The sequence below is a fragment of the Heptranchias perlo genome, unplaced genomic scaffold, assembly GCF_035084215.1.
Source record: "Heptranchias perlo isolate sHepPer1 unplaced genomic scaffold, sHepPer1.hap1 HAP1_SCAFFOLD_169, whole genome shotgun sequence".
NCBI classification, from domain to species: Eukaryota; Metazoa; Chordata; class Chondrichthyes; order Hexanchiformes; family Hexanchidae; genus Heptranchias; species Heptranchias perlo.
Genome location: NW_027138958.1, coordinates 223287 through 237696, shown reverse-complemented (window position 1 = coordinate 237696; position 14410 = coordinate 223287).

Sequence of the window (14410 nt, the reverse complement as noted above, 5' to 3'; positions counted from 1 at the left end):
CAGGGACTTTACCATCGGTTACAGTGTGTAGAGACAGGGACTTTACCATCGGTTACAGTGTGTAGAGACAGTGACTTTACCATCGGTTACAGTGTGTCGAGACAGTGATATTACCATCGGTTACAGTGTGTGGGGACAGGGACTTTACCATCGGTTACAGTGTGTAGAGACAGTGACTTTACCATCGGTTACAGTGTGTAGGGACAGTGACATTACCATCGGTTACAGTGTGTGGGGACAGTGACATTACCATCGGTTACAGTGTGTGGGGACAGTGACATTACCATCGGTTACAGTGTGTAGAGACAGTGACTTTACCATCGGTTACAGTGTGTAGAGACAGGGACTTTACCATCGGTTACAGTGTGTAGAGACAGGGACTTTACCATCAGTTACAGTGTGTAGGGACAGGGACTTTACCATCGGTTACAGTGTGTAGGGACAGTGACATTACCATCGGTTACAGTGTGTGGAGACAGTGACTTTACCATTGGTTACAGTGTGTAGAGACAGGGACTTTACCATCGGTTACAGTGTGTGGGGACAGTGACTTTACCATCGGTTACAGTGTGTGGAGACAGGGACTTTACCATCGGTTACAGTGTGTGGGGACAGGGACTTTACCATCGGTTACAGTGTGTAGAGACAGGGACTTTACCATCGGTTACAGTGTGTAGAGACAGGGACTTTACCATCGGTTACAGTGTGTAGGGACAGTGACTTTACCATCGGTTACAGTGTGTAGAGACAGGGACTTTACCATCGGTTACAGTGTGTGGGGACAGGGACTTTACCATCGGTTACAGTGTGTAGGGACAGGGACTTTACCATCGGTTACAGTGTGTAGAGACAGGGACTTTACCATCGGTTACAGTGTGTAGAGACAGGGACTTTACCATCGGTTACAGTGTGTAGAGACAGTGACTTTACCATCGGTTACAGTGTGTAGAGACAGGGACTTTACCATCGGTTACAGTGTGCAGGGACAGTGACTTTACCATCGGTTACAGTGTGTAGAGACAGGGACTTTACCATCGGTTACAGTGTGTGGGGACAGGGACTTTACCATCGGTTACAGTGTGTGGGTACAGTGACTTTACCATCGGTTACAGTGTGTAGAGACAGGGACTTTACCATCGGTTACAGTGTGTGGAGACAGGGACTTTACCATCGGTTACAGTGTGTGGGGACAGGGACTTTACCATCGGTTACAGTGTGTGGGGACAGTGACTTTACCATTGGTTACAGTGTGTAGGGACAGGGACTTTACCATCGGTTACAGTGTGTAGGGACAGGGACTTTACCATCGGTTACAGTGTGTAGGGACAGGGACTTTACCATCGGTTACAGTGTGTAGGGACAGTGACTTTACCATCGGTTACAGTGTGTGGGGACAGTGATATTACCATCGGTTACAGTGTGTGGGGACAGGGAATTTACCATCGGTTACAGTGTGCAGAGACAGGGACTTTGCCATCGGTTACAGTGTGTAGAGACAGGGACTTTACCATCGGTTACAGTGTGTAGAGACAGGAACTTTACCATCGGTTACAGTGTGTAGAGACAGGGACTTTACCATCGGTTACAGTATGTGGGGACAGTGACTTTACCATCGGTTACAGTGTGTGGGGACAGGGACTTTACCATCGGTTACAGTGTGTGGGGACAGGGACTTTACCATCGGTTACAGTGTGCGGAGACAGGGACTTTACCATCAGTTACAGTGTGTAGAGACAGGGACTTTACCATCGGTTACAGTGTGTAGAGACAGTGACTTTACCATCGGTTACAGTGTGTCGAGACAGGGACTTTACCATCGGTTACAGTGTGTGGAGACAGGGACTTTACCATCGGTTACAGTGTGTGGGGACAGGGACTTTACCATCGGTTACAGTGTGCAGAGACAGGGACTTTACCATCAGTTACAGTGTGTAGAGACAGGGACTTTACCATCGGTTACAGTGTGTAGAGACAGGGACTTTACCATCGGTTACAGTGTGTAGGGACAGGGACTTTACCATCGGTTACAGTGTGTAGGGACAGTGACTTTACCATCGGTTACAGTGTGTAGGGACAGGGACTTTAACATCGGTTACAGTGTGTGGGGACAGGGAATTTACCATCGGTTACAGTGTGTAGGGACAGGGACTTTACCATCGGTTATAGTGTGTAGAGACAGGGACTTTACCATCGGTTACAGTGTGTAGAGACAGGGACTTTACCATCGGTTACAGTGTGTAGGGACAGGGAATTTACCATCGGTTACAGTGTGTAGAGACAGGGACTTTACCATCGGTTACAGTGTGTAGGGAGAGGGAATTTACCATCGGTTACAGTGTGTAGAGACAGGGACTTTACCATCGGTTATAGTGTGTAGAGCCAGGGACTTTACCATCGGTTACAGTTTGTAGAGACAGGGACTTTACCATCGGTTACAGTGTGTGGGGACAGGGACTTTACCATCGGTTACAGTGTGTAGAGACAGGGACTTTACCATCGGTTACAGTGTGTGGGGACAGGGACTTTACCATCGGTTACAGTGTGTGGGGACAGTGACATTACCATCGGTTACAGTGTGTAGAGACAGTGACTTTACCATCGGTTACAGTGTGTAGAGACAGGGACTTTACCATCGGTTACAGTGTGTAGAGACAGGGACTTTACCATCAGTTACAGTGTGTAGGGACAGGGACTTTACCATCGGTTACAGTGTGTAGGGACAGTGACTTTACCATTGGTTACAGTGTGTAGAGACAGGGACTTTACCATCGGTTACAGTGTGTGGGGACAGTGACTTTACCATCGGTTACAGTGTGTGGAGACAGGGACTTTACCATCGGTTACAGTGTGTGGGGACAGGGACTTTACCATCGGTTACAGTGTGTAGAGACAGGGACTTTACCATCGGTTACAGTGTGTAGAGACAGGGACTTTAGCATCGGTTACAGTGTGTAGGGACAGTGACTTTACCATCGGTTACAGTGTGTAGAGACAGGGACTTTACCATCGGTTACAGTGTGTGGGGACAGGGACTTTACCATCGCTTACAGTGTGTAGGGACAGGGACTTTACCATCGGTTACAGTGTGTAGAGACAGGGACTTTACCATCGGTTACAGTGTGTAGAGACAGGGACTTTACCATCGGTTACAGTGTGTAGAGACAGTGACTTTACCATCGGTTACAGTGTGTAGAGACAGGGACTTTACCATCGGTTACAGTGTGTAGGGACAGTGACTTTACCATCGGTTACAGTGTGTAGAGACAGGGACTTTACCATCGGTTACAGTGTGTGGGGACAGGGACTTTACCATCGGTTACAGTGTGTGGGTACAGTGACTTTACCATCGGTTACAGTGTGTAGAGACAGGGACTTTACCATCGGTTACAGTGTGTGGAGACAGGGACTTTACCATCGGTTACAGTGTGTAGAGACAGGGACTTTACCATCGGTTACAGTGTGTGGGGACAGGGACTTTACCATCGGTTACAGTGTGTGGGGACAGTGACTTTACCATTGGTTACAGTGTGTAGGGACAGGGACTTTACCATCGGTTACAGTGTGTAGGGACAGGGACTTTACCATCGGTTACAGTGTGTAGGGACAGGGACTTTACCATCGGTTACAGTGTGTAGGGACAGTGACTTTACCATCGGTTACAGTGTGTGGGGACAGTGATATTACCATCGGTTACAGTGTGTGGGGACAGGGACTTTGCCATCGGTTACAGTGTGTAGAGACAGGGACTTTACCATCGGTTACAGTGTGTAGAGACAGGAACTTTACCATCGGTTACAGTGTGTAGAGACAGGGACTTTACCATCGGTTACAGTGTGTGGGGACAGTGACTTTACCATCGGTTACAGTGTGTGAGGACAGGGACTTTACCATCGGTTACAGTGTGTGGGGACAGGGACTTTACCATCGGTTACAGTGTGCAGAGACAGGGACTTTACCATCAGTTACAGTGTGTAGAGACAGGGACTTTACCATCGGTTACAGTGTGTAGAGACAGTGACTTTACCATCGGTTACAGTGTGTCGAGACAGGGACTTTACCATCGGTTACAGTGTGTGGAGACAGGGACTTTACCATCGGTTACAGTGTGTGGGGACAGGGACTTTACCATCGGTTACAGTGTGCAGAGACAGGGACTTTACCATCAGTTACAGTGTGTCGAGACAGGGACTTTACCATCGGTTACAGTGTGTAGAGACAGGGACTTTACCATCGGTTACAGTGTGTAGGGACAGGGACTTTACCATCGGTTACAGTGTGTAGGGACAGTGACTTTACCATCGGTTACAGTGTGTACGGACAGGGACTTTAACATCGGTAACAGTGTGTGGGGACAGGGAATTTACCATCGGTTACAGTGTGTAGGGACAGGGACTTTACCATCGGTTATAGTGTGTAGAGACAGGGACTTTACCATCGGTTACAGTGTGTAGAGACAGGGACTTTACCATCGGTTACAGTGTGTAGGGACAGGGAATTTACCATCGGTTACAGTGTGTAGAGACAGGGACTTTACCATCGGTTATAGTGTGTAGAGCCAGGGACTTTACCATCGGTTACAGTTTGTAGAGACAGGGACTTTACCATCGGTTACAGTGTGTGGGGACAGGGACTTTACCATCGGTTACAGTGTGTAGAGACAGGGACTTTACCATCGGTTACAGTGTGTGGGGACAGGGACTTTACCATCGGTTACAGTGTGTAGAGACAGGGACTTTAGCATCGGTTACAGTGTGTGGGGACAGGGACTTTACCATCGGTTACAGTGTGTAGAGACAGGGACTTTGCCATCGGTTACAGTGTGTAGAGACAGGGACTTTACCATCGGTTACAGTGTGTAGAGACAGGGACTTTAGCATCGGTTACAGTGTGTGGGGACAGGGACTTTACCATCGGTTACAGTGTGTAGGGACAGGGACTTTACCATCGGTTACAGTGTGTGGGGACAGGGACTTTACCATCGGTTACAGTGTGTGGAGACAGTGACTTTACCATCGGTTACAGTGTGTGGGGACAGGGACTTTACCATCGGTTACAGTGTGTGGGGACAGGGACTTTACCATCGGTTACAGTGTGTGGGGACAGGGACTTTACAATCGGTTACAGTGTGTAGGGACAGGGACTTTACCATCGGTTACAGTGTGTAGAGACAGGGACTTTACCATCGGTTACAGTGTGTGGGGACAGGGACTTTACCATCGGTTACAGTGTGTAGGGACAGGGACTTTACCATCGGTTACAGTGTGTAGAGACAGGGACTTTACCATCGGTTACAGTGTGTGGGGACAGGGACTTTACCATCGGTTACAGTGTGTAGAGACAGGGACTTTACCATCGGTTACAGTGTGTGGGGACAGGGACTTTACCATCGGTTACAGTGTGCGGAGACAGGGACTTTACCATCAGTTACAGTGTGTAGAGACAGGGACTTTACCATCGGTTACAGTGTGTAGAGACAGTGACTTTACCATCGGTTACAGTGTGTCGAGACAGGGACTTTACCATCGGTTACAGTGTGTGGAGACAGGGACTTTACCATCGGTTACAGTGTGTGGGGACAGGGACTTTACCATCGGTTACAGTGTGCAGAGACAGGGACTTTACCATCAGTTACAGTGTGTAGAGACAGGGACTTTACCATCGGTTACAGTGTGTAGAGACAGGGACTTTACCATCGGTTACAGTGTGTACGGACAGGGACTTTACCATCGGTTACAGTGTGTAGGGACAGTGACTTTACCATCGGTTACAGTGTGTAGGGACAGGGACTTTAACATCGGTTACAGTGTGTGGGGACAGGGAATTTACCATCGGTTACAGTGTGTAGGGACAGGGACTTTACCATCGGTTATAGTGTGTAGAGACAGGGACTTTACCATCGGTTACAGTGTGTAGAGACAGGGACTTTACCATCGGTTACAGTGTGTAGGGACAGGGAATTTACCATCGGTTACAGTGTGTAGAGACAGGGACTTTACCATCGGTTACAGTGTGTAGGGACAGGGAATTTACCATCGGTTACAGTGTGTAGAGACAGGGACTTTACCATCAGTTACAGTGTGTAGAGACAGGGACTTTACCATCGGTTACAGTGTGTAGAGACAGTGACTTTACCATCGGTTACAGTGTGTCGAGACAGGGACTTTACCATCGGTTACAGTGTGTGGAGACAGGGACTTTACCATCGGTTACAGTGTGTGGGGACAGGGACTTTACCATCGGTTACAGTGTGCAGAGACAGGGACTTTACCATCAGTTACAGTGTGTAGAGACAGGGACTTTACCATCGGTTACAGTGTGTAGAGACAGGGACTTTACCATCGGTTACAGTGTGTAGGGACAGGGACTTTACCATCGGTTACAGTGTGTAGGGACAGTGACTTTACCATCGGTTACAGTGTGTACGGACAGGGACTTTAACATCGGTAACAGTGTGTGGGGACAGGGAATTTACCATCGGTTACAGTGTGTAGGGACAGGGACTTTACCATCGGTTATAGTGTGTAGAGACAGGGACTTTACCATCGGTTACAGTGTGTGGAGACAGGGACTTTACCATCGGTTACAGTGTGTAGGGACAGGGAATTTACCATCGGTTACAGTGTGTAGAGACAGGGACTTTACCATCGGTTATAGTGTGTAGAGCCAGGGACTTTACCATCGGTTACAGTTTGTAGAGACAGGGACTTTACCATCGGTTACAGTGTGTGGGGACAGGGACTTTACCATCGGTTACAGTGTGTAGAGACAGGGACTTTACCATCGGTTACAGTGTGTGGGGACAGGGACTTTACCATCGGTTACAGTGTGTAGAGACAGGGACTTTAGCATCGGTTACAGTGTGTGGGGACAGGGACTTTACCATCGGTTACAGTGTGTAGAGACAGGGACTTTGCCATCGGTTACAGTGTGTAGAGACAGGGACTTTACCATCGGTTACAGTGTGTAGAGACAGGGACTTTAGCATCGGTTACAGTGTGTGGGGACAGGGACTTTACCATCGGTTACAGTGTGTAGGGACAGGGACTTTACCATCGGTTACAGTGTGTGGGGACAGGGACTTTACCATCGGTTACAGTGTGTGGAGACAGTGACTTTACCATCGGTTACAGTGTGTGGGGACAGGGACTTTACCATCGGTTACAGTGTGTGGGGACAGGGACTTTACCATCGGTTACAGTGTGTGGGGACAGGGACTTTACAATCGGTTACAGTGTGTAGGGACAGGGACTTTACCATCGGTTACAGTGTGTAGAGACAGGGACTTTACCATCGGTTACAGTGTGTGGGGACAGGGACTTTACCATCGGTTACAGTGTGTAGGGACAGGGACTTTACCATCGGTTACAGTGTGTAGAGACAGGGACTTTACCATCGGTTACAGTGTGTGGGGACAGGGACTTTACCATCGGTTACAGTGTGCAGAGACAGGGACTTTACCATCGGTTACAGTGTGTGGGGACAGGGACTTTACCATCGGTTACAGTGTTTAGAGACAGGGACTTTACCATCGGTTACAGTGTGCAGAGACAGGGACTTTACCATCGGTTACAGTGTGTAGAGACAGGGACTTTACCATCGGTTACAGTGTGTAGAGACAGGGACTTTACCATCGGTTACAGTGTGTAGAGACAGGGACTTTACCATCGGTTACAGTGTGTAGAGACAGGGACTTTACCATCGGTTACAGTGTGTAGAGACAGTGACTTTACCATCGGTTACAGTGTGTAGAGACAGGGACTTTACCATCGGTTACAGTGTGTGGGGACAGGGACTTTACCATCGGTTACAGTGTGTAGAGACAGGGACTTTACCATCGGTTACAGTGTGTGGGGACAGGGACTTTACCATCGGTTACAGTGTGTAGAGACAGGGACTTTACCATCGGTTACAGTGTGTAGAGACAGGGACTTTACCATCGGTTACAGTGTGTAGGGACAGGGAATTTACCATCGGTTACAGTGTGTAGAGACAGGGACTTTACCATCGGTTACAGTGTGTAGGGACAGGGAATTTACCATCGGTTACAGTGTGTAGAGACAGGGACTTTACCATCGGTTATAGTGTGTAGAGCCAGGGACTTTACCATCGGTTACAGTTTGTAGAGACAGGGACTTTACCATCGGTTACAGTGTGTGGGGACAGGGACTTTACCATCGGTTACAGTGTGTAGAGACAGGGACTTTACCATCGGTTACAGTGTGTGGGGACAGGGACTTTACCATCGGTTACAGTGTGTAGAGACAGGGACTTTAGCATCGGTTACAGTGTGTAGAGACAGGGACTTTAGCATCGGTTACAGTGTGTGGGGACAGGGACTTTACCATCGGTTACAGTGTGTAGAGACAGTGACTTTACCATCGGTTACAGTGTGTAGAGACAGGGACTTTGCCATCGGTTACAGTGTGTAGAGACAGGGACTTTACCATCGGTTACAGTGTGTAGAGACAGGGACTTTAGCATCGGTTACAGTGTGTAGAGACAGGGACTTTAGCATCGGTTACAGTGTGTGGGGACAGGGACTTTACCATCGGTTACAGTGTGTAGGGACAGGGACTTTACCATCGGTTACAGTGTGTGGGGACAGGGACTTTACCATCGGTTACAGTGTGTGGAGACAGTGACTTTACCATCGGTTACAGTGTGTGGGGACAGGGACTTTACCATCGGTTACAGTGTGTGGGGACAGGGACTTTACCATCGGTTACAGTGTGTGGGGACAGGGACTTTACCATCGGTTACAGTGTGTAGGGACAGGGACTTTACCATCGGTTACAGTGTGTAGAGACAGGGACTTTACCATCGGTTACAGTGTGTGGGGACAGGGACTTTACCATCGGTTACAGTGTGTAGGGACAGGGACTTTACCATCGGTTACAGTGTGTGGGGACAGGGACTTTACCATCGGTTACAGTGTGTAGAGACAGGGACTTTACCATCGGTTACAGTGTGTGGGGACAGGGACTTCACCATCGGTTACAGTGTGTAGAGACAGGGACTTTACCATCGGTTACAGTGTGTAGAGACAGGGACTTTACCATCGGTTACAGTGTGTAGAGACAGTGACTTTACCATCGGTTACAGTGTGTGGGGACAGGGACTTTACCATCGGTTACAGTGTGTAGAGACAGGGACTTTACCATCGGTTACAGTGTGTGGGGACAGGGACTTTACCATCGGTTACAGTGTGTAGAGACAGGGACTTTACCATCGGTTACAGTGTGTAGGGACAGTGACTTTACCATCGGTTACAGTGTGTAGGGACAGGGACTTTACCATCGGTTACAGTGTGTGGGGACAGGGACTTTACCATCGGTTACAGTGTGTAGAGACAGTGACTTTACCTTCGGTTACAGTGTGTAGAGACAGTGACTTTACCATCGGTTGCAGTGTGTAGGGACAGGGACTTTACCATCGGTTACAGTGTGTCGAGACAGGGACTTTACCATCGGTTACAGTGTGTAGGGACAGGGACTTTACCATCGGTTACAGTGTGTCGAGACAGGGACTTTACCATCGGTTACAGTGTGTCGAGACAGGGACTTTACCATCGGTTACAGTGTGTAGGGACAGGGACTTTACCATCGGTTACAGTGTGTGGGGACAGGGACTTTAACATCGGTTACAGTGTGCAGAGGCCGGGACTTTACCATCGGTTACAGTGTGTGGAGACAGTGACTTTACCATCGGTTACAGTGTGTAGAGACAGGGACTTTACCATCGGTTACAGTGTGTGGGGACAGGGACTTTACCATCGGTTACAGTGTGTAGAGACAGGGACTTTAGCATCGGTTACAGTGTGTAGAGACAGGGACTTTAGCATCGGTTACAGTGTGCAGAGGCCGGGACTTTACCATCGGTTACAGTGTGTGGAGACAGTGACTTTACCATCGGTTACAGTGTGTAGAGACAGGGACTTTACCATCGGTTACAGTGTGTAGAGACAGGGACTTTACCATCGGTTACAGTGTGTAGGGACAGGGACTTTACCATCGGTTACAGTGTGTAGAGACAGGGACTTTACCATCGGTTACAGTGTGCAGAGACAGGGACTTTACCATCGGTTACAGTGTGTGGGGACAGGGACTTTACCATCGGTTACAGTGTGTAGGGACAGGGACTTTACCATCGGTTATAGTGTGTAGAGACAGGGACTTTACCATCGGTTACAGTGTGTAGAGACAGGGACTTTACCATCGGTTACAGTGTGTAGGGACAGGGAATTTACCATCGGTTACAGTGTGTAGAGACAGGGACTTTACCATCGGTTACAGTGTGTAGGGAGAGGGAATTTACCATCGGTTACAGTGTGTAGAGACAGGGACTTTACCATCGGTTATAGTGTGTAGAGCCAGGGACTTTACCATCGGTTACAGTTTGTAGAGACAGGGACTTTACCATCGGTTACAGTGTGTGGGGACAGGGACTTTACCATCGGTTACAGTGTGTAGAGACAGGGACTTTACCATCGGTTACAGTGTGTGGGGACAGGGACTTTACCATCGGTTACAGTGTGTAGAGACAGGGACTTTAGCATCGGTTACAGTGTGTGGGGACAGGGACTTTACCATCGGTTACAGTGTGTAGAGACAGTGACTTTACCATCGGTTACAGTGTGTAGGGACAGTGACATTACCATCGGTTACAGTGTGTGGGGACAGTGACATTACCATCGGTTACAGTGTGTGGGGACAGTGACATTACCATCGGTTACAGTGTGTAGAGACAGTGACTTTACCATCGGTTACAGTGTGTAGAGACAGGGACTTTACCATCGGTTACAGTGTGTAGAGACAGGGACTTTACCATCAGTTACAGTGTGTAGGGACAGGGACTTTACCATCGGTTACAGTGTGTGGGGACAGTGACTTTACCATCGGTTACAGTGTGTGGAGACAGGGACTTTACCATCGGTTACAGTGTGTGGGGACAGGGACTTTACCATCGGTTACAGTGTGTAGAGACAGGGACTTTACCATCGGTTACAGTGTGTAGAGACAGGGACTTTAGCATCGGTTACAGTGTGTAGGGACAGTGACTTTACCATCGGTTACAGTGTGTAGAGACAGGGACTTTACCATCGGTTACAGTGTGTGGGGACAGGGACTTTACCATCGGTTACAGTGTGTAGGGACAGGGACTTTACCATCGGTTACAGTGTGTAGAGACAGGGACTTTACCATCGGTTACAGTGTGTAGAGACAGGGACTTTACCATCGGTTACAGTGTGTAGAGACAGTGACTTTACCATCGGTTACAGTGTGTAGAGACAGGGACTTTACCATCGGTTACAGTGTGTAGGGACAGTGACTTTACCATCGGTTACAGTGTGTAGAGACAGGGACTTTACCATCGGTTACAGTGTGTGGGGACAGGGACTTTACCATCGGTTACAGTGTGTGGGTACAGTGACTTTACCATCGGTTACAGTGTGTAGAGACAGGGACTTTACCATCGGTTACAGTGTGTGGAGACAGGGACTTTACCATCGGTTACAGTGTGTAGAGACAGGGACTTTACCATCGGTTACAGTGTGTGGGGACAGGGACTTTACCATCGGTTACAGTGTGTGGGGACAGTGACTTTACCATTGGTTACAGTGTGTAGGGACAGGGACTTTACCATCGGTTACAGTGTGTAGGGACAGGGACTTTACCATCGGTTACAGTGTGTAGGGACAGGGACTTTACCATCGGTTACAGTGTGTAGGGACAGTGACTTTACCATCGGTTACAGTGTGTGGGGACAGTGATATTACCATCGGTTACAGTGTGTGGGGACAGGGAATTTACCATCGGTTACAGTGTGCAGAGACAGGGACTTTGCCATCGGTTACAGTGTGTAGAGACAGGGACTTTACCATCGGTTACAGTGTGTAGAGACAGGAACTTTACCATCGGTTACAGTGTGTAGAGACAGGGACTTTACCATCGGTTACAGTGTGTGGGGACAGTGACTTTACCATCGGTTACAGTGTGTGAGGACAGGGACTTTACCATCGGTTACAGTGTGTGGGGACAGGGACTTTACCATCGGTTACAGTGTGCAGAGACAGGGACTTTACCATCAGTTACAGTGTGTAGAGACAGGGACTTTACCATCGGTTACAGTGTGTAGAGACAGTGACTTTACCATCGGTTACAGTGTGTCGAGACAGGGACTTTACCATCGGTTACAGTGTGTGGAGACAGGGACTTTACCATCGGTTACAGTGTGTGGGGACAGGGACTTTACCATCGGTTACAGTGTGCAGAGACAGGGACTTTACCATCAGTTACAGTGTGTAGAGACAGGGACTTTACCATCGGTTACAGTGTGTAGAGACAGGGACTTTACCATCGGTTACAGTGTGTAGGGACAGGGACTTTACCATCGGTTACAGTGTGTAGGGACAGTGACTTTACCATCGGTTACAGTGTGTACGGACAGGGACTTTAACATCGGTAACAGTGTGTGGGGACAGGGAATTTACCATCGGTTACAGTGTGTAGGGACAGGGACTTTACCATCGGTTATAGTGTGTAGAGACAGGGACTTTACCATCGGTTACAGTGTGTAGAGACAGGGACTTTACCATCGGTTACAGTGTGCAGAGACAGGGAATTTACCATCGGTTACAGTGTGTAGAGACAGGGACTTTACCATCGGTTATAGTGTGTAGAGCCAGGGACTTTACCATCGGTTACAGTTTGTAGAGACAGGGACTTTACCATCGGTTACAGTGTGTGGGGACAGGGACTTTACCATCGGTTACAGTGTGTAGAGACAGGGACTTTACCATCGGTTACAGTGTGTGGGGACAGGGACTTTACCATCGGTTACAGTGTGTAGAGACAGGGACTTTAGCATCGGTTACAGTGTGTGGGGACAGGGACTTTACCATCGGTTACAGTGTGTAGAGACAGGGACTTTGCCATCGGTTACAGTGTGTAGAGACAGGGACTTTACCATCGGTTACAGTGTGTAGAGACAGGGACTTTAGCATCGGTTACAGTGTGTGGGGACAGGGACTTTACCATCGGTTACAGTGTGTAGGGACAGGGACTTTACCATCGGTTACAGTGTGTGGGGACAGGGACTTTACCATCGGTTACAGTGTGTGGAGACAGTGACTTTACCATCGGTTACAGTGTGTGGGGACAGGGACTTTACCATCGGTTACAGTGTGTGGGGACAGGGACTTTACCATCGGTTACAGTGTGTGGGGACAGGGACTTTACAATCGGTTACAGTGTGTAGGGACAGGGACTTTACCATCGGTTACAGTGTGTAGAGACAGGGACTTTACCATCGGTTACAGTGTGTGGGGACAGGGACTTTACCATCGGTTACAGTGTGTAGGGACAGGGACTTTACCATCGGTTACAGTGTGTAGAGACAGGGACTTTACCATCGGTTACAGTGTGTGGGGACAGGGACTTTACCATCGGTTACAGTGTGTAGAGACAGGGACTTTACCATCGGTTACAGTGTGTGGGGACAGGGACTTTACCATCGGTTACAGTGTGCGGAGACAGGGACTTTACCATCAGTTACAGTGTGTAGAGACAGGGACTTTACCATCGGTTACAGTGTGTAGAGACAGTGACTTTACCATCGGTTACAGTGTGTCGAGACAGGGACTTTACCATCGGTTACAGTGTGTGGAGACAGGGACTTTACCATCGGTTACAGTGTGTGGGGACAGGGACTTTACCATCGGTTACAGTGTGCAGAGACAGGGACTTTACCATCAGTTACAGTGTGTAGAGACAGGGACTTTACCATCGGTTACAGTGTGTAGAGACAGGGACTTTACCATCGGTTACAGTGTGTACGGACAGGGACTTTACCATCGGTTACAGTGTGTAGGGACAGTGACTTTACCATCGGTTACAGTGTGTAGGGACAGGGACTTTAACATCGGTTACAGTGTGTGGGGACAGGGAATTTACCATCGGTTACAGTGTGTAGGGACAGGGACTTTACCATCGGTTATAGTGTGTAGAGACAGGGAGTTTACCATCGGTTACAGTGTGTAGAGACAGGGACTTTACCATCGGTTACAGTGTGTAGGGACAGGGAATTTACCATCGGTTACAGTGTGTAGAGACAGGGACTTTACCATCGGTTACAGTGTGTAGGGACAGGGAATTTACCATCGGTTACAGTGTGTAGAGACAGGGACTTTACCATCAGTTACAGTGTGTAGAGACAGGGACTTTACCATCGGTTACAGTGTGTAGAGACAGTGACTTTACCATCGGTTACAGTGTGTCGAGACAGGGACTTTACCATCGGTTACAGTGTGTGGAGACAGGGACTTTACCATCGGTTACAGTGTGTGGGGACAGGGACTTTACCATCGGTTACAGTGTGCAGAGACAGGGACTTTACCATCAGTTACAGTGTG